We start from the raw sequence: 3,558 nt of genomic DNA, 5'->3' as shown, positions 1-3,558 counted from the left end.
CCATTTCTTCTTGATTCTTACATAAGTTGTTGATTTTTTCCTTCATCCAGTTTATGCACTCTAGGACCCTTATTCTGAATTCTTTTTCTGACATACTGCATGCCTCTGTTTCACTTAGCTGTTTTTCTGGTGATTCATAATTTTCTTTCCTTTGGATTTTTTTTTTTGTCTACCCATTTTTGGTCTCACCAACTGATCTAGATGTCAAGTCGTGCAGGGAATGCTCCTTGGGTGGCAGTGGTTCCTCAGGCTGCAGTTGTCCCTCAAGTGGTTGCAGTAGTGGCTGCTCCTCAGTTGGCAGTGACTCCTCTGGTGGGTGCTGTTCGCAGCAGTGGTGTCTCCTCTGGCTGCTAGGTGAGGCTGCTCACCCAGTTGCTGTTCCTTGGACAGGAGCGGGCTGTTCACGTAGCTTCTGCCCCTCAGATGGGCACGAACTGCTCACATGGCTGTTGCTCCTTGGATCTGGGCTGGCTGCATGCTGCTGCTGTTCCTCAGATGAGGCGGTCTGCTCGTGAAGCTGCTGCTCTTTGGACAGGGCAGGTTGCTTACAGGGCTACTGCTCCTCATGCAGGTGCAGGCTGCTCGCGCAGCTGCTGCTCCTCAGATGAGAGATGGGCTGCTTGTGTGGCTGCTGCTCCTCAGTGGGAGTGAGCTGCACGTGCAGTGCTCCTCAGATGGGGGCGGGCTGCATGGGGTTGCCGTTCCTCAATCATGGGCAGGCTGCTCGTGTGGCTGCTGCTCCTCAGATGGGGCAGGCTGCTCATGTGGTTGCTGCTCCTCAGACAAGGGAGCGGGCCGCTCACACAGCTGACAGCTGCTGCTCCTTGGACAGGGGCAGGCCACGTGAGGTTTCTGCTCTTAGGTCTGGGGCAGGCTGCTCGTGGGGCTGCTGCTCTTGGACATGAGTGGGCTGCTCACATGTCTGCTGCTTGCGTGGTTGCAGTACCCTGGGCTAAGGCGTTGGGCCGGTCAGAGGGGAGCACGCTTCAGAACTCACAGGAGCCTGTGCCCAGGGTGGCTGGAACTCGTTGATCGTGGGACCACAGCCGAAGTAGCAGGTCCCTGGCAGGGGTGTCTGTAGAGTCCCAGGTGTTATCTGAGGGAACCCTGGGTGGGGGTGAGGCCTGGCTCCCAGTTACAGCAGCTCTCCCCTTATAAATGCTAGGCTTCTGAGGACGAGCTGGCCTCCTGGAACAGCTTATACCAGGGGTGGGCAAACTTTTCGACTCGAGGGCCACAATGGGTTCTTAAACTGGACCAGAGGGCCGGAACAAAAGCATGGATGGAGTGTTTGTGTGAACTAATATAAATTCAAAGTAAACATCATTACATAAAAGGGTACGGTCTTTTTTTTTTTTAGTTTTATTCATTTCAAATGGGCCGAATCCGGCCCGCGGGCCGTAGTTTGCCCACAGCTGGCTTATACGGTAGCAGAGGCTGCCTAGTTAGGCAAGCCCATTTAGCCTGACCCCGAAGGCCCTGTGGGATCTATCTGTGCCTCACTCACATACACACACACACACATCCCACATGACCACACACTCCTCTTTTGGTCCCTCACTGACTCACGCTCTCTCCCTCACTGCTGCCTTCTTCCTGCCTCTGTAGTTGGGTCTGAGGTGTTATTGACCCGTTTGTGAATGGAGATTCCTCTCCAGGTGTCTGGTTATGAGGCTCACTCTCTAGCACCTGGCCAGACAGGATAAAATTCACCTCGACAAGACATGGCACAAAGGGACCAAAGCACAAATATACTCATGACAACAAAAACCCTACTATAAGTGACCACCTGAGAAAAGAGAATTAGCGGTGAGAAAAGAGAGCATAAATGATATTGAATAGAGCAAAAAAGATAAGAGAGAAAAGAAGGAAGAAAAGGAGATTATATATATATATATATGGGGAAAACACCACAGAACCAATACATGAACAAACAAACAAAACTAACAAGCAAACAAACAAACAAACAAATAAAAAATAATAACAATAAAATTAAAGAAAAAAATACAAACACCAAACCCCCAGCAAAGAGGGTGGGGGCAGAATCTGTAGATGTTGAGCTTATATATAGAAGAGTTGGATGAATATGAGAAGAATCTCAGTTAAGTATAGAGGAAGTAGAAAGGGGTTGGGTGGATAAGAGGAAAGAGAACAAGAAAAAAAATAATAAATTTACAAAAAATTTGATTTCAAAAATGGTATAAAAATAGCAAATAAAAATAAAATAATGATGGAAAAATAATGTGAGAAGAAATAGAAATAAAGCAACATACAAAAACAGGAAAACAAAGAAAAAAAGAAAAAAGAAAAAGAAAGAGATAACAAAGTAATAAAAAAGAAATAAAATAAAATAAAAATGAAAAAGTGAAGTATTCCTTTGGCTGGCTTAAGACCCCAGTCTTCTGTACTGTAGTGTTCCTCAGGATCTGATTGCTGAAACTGAAAGTCTCTAGTCCACTATAGTCTTTATTTGAAGGTGATTTTTGTCAGATAAAAGTATTGTTGTTACCCATCTTTCTTTTGCTTGTATTTGCATGAAATAATCTTTTTCCATCTCTTTACTTTCAGTCAGTATATGTCTTTTTATTATAAGTGGGTCTCTTATAGGCAGCATATGTTTTTTTGTGCCTGTTTATAAACTTTTCTACTGGAGTAATTATCTTATTTTTTTAATTAGATGGAATGGTAAGACCTATATATCTATTATCAGGAACTATACATAATTTTCTATAAAACAATTAATGGAAGAGGATAATACTTTCTAAAAATGCTGTTAAAGTTCAATAAAATATTATATATTAACTGATTTTGTATATTTTGAAACACTATGTGAATGTTAGGTTCCATCACCATTTAGCTCTGTCCTAGTTACTTAAATAAGCCATGTGAAAAATAGTGATGATAGGAGAGAAAACCAAGATGGCAGCATAGGTAAACACTGGAAATTGCTGCCTCGCACAACCACTTCAAAATTACAACTAAAAGACAAAACGGACATTATCCAGAACCACAGGAAGGCTGGCTGAGTGGAAATTCTACAACTAGAAGGAAAGAGAAAAGCACACTGAGGCTCAGAGGAGGTGCGGAAGTAAAGTGCTGAGGTATGGAGGTGCACGTGAAAAGGGCTGGCAACTGAGGACACGGTTGTCTTTTTCAATCGGGAGGAAGTCTCAAGCTCCTGACTGCTCTGAACTCCAGTTCCGGGTGAGTCTCTTGGGACCCAGACTCATACGGGGAGAAACTGGACTGTCGGGCATCGGTTGAAACTCGAGGGCGGCTTTCTCCCAGAGGTCCTTGCAGTGATTACTGGGACACTGAGACGCAGGGCATCTTAGGGTAGGACTGAGGAGCAGCCATAGCTGCTGGCTCTGCCCTGTTGATCCCCTGAGGCCCCACCCCACCCATGCTGTACGCAGAGGCTTTTGCATATGAAAGGCCTGGCCCTTTGCAATCTGAAAATTACCTAACTGAAACTGGGTCAGAGAGACCCAGAACTTCCAAAAGAAGGCCAAAGGCCCCACAGGGGCTTGCATTGCTTCACAGCTGGGCCTCATCTGG

Source organism: Myotis brandtii, unplaced genomic scaffold, assembly GCF_000412655.1.
Source record: "Myotis brandtii unplaced genomic scaffold, ASM41265v1 scaffold356, whole genome shotgun sequence".
Classification (NCBI taxonomy): Eukaryota; Metazoa; Chordata; class Mammalia; order Chiroptera; family Vespertilionidae; genus Myotis; species Myotis brandtii.
Note: the sequence above shows the minus strand (reverse complement) of the source record.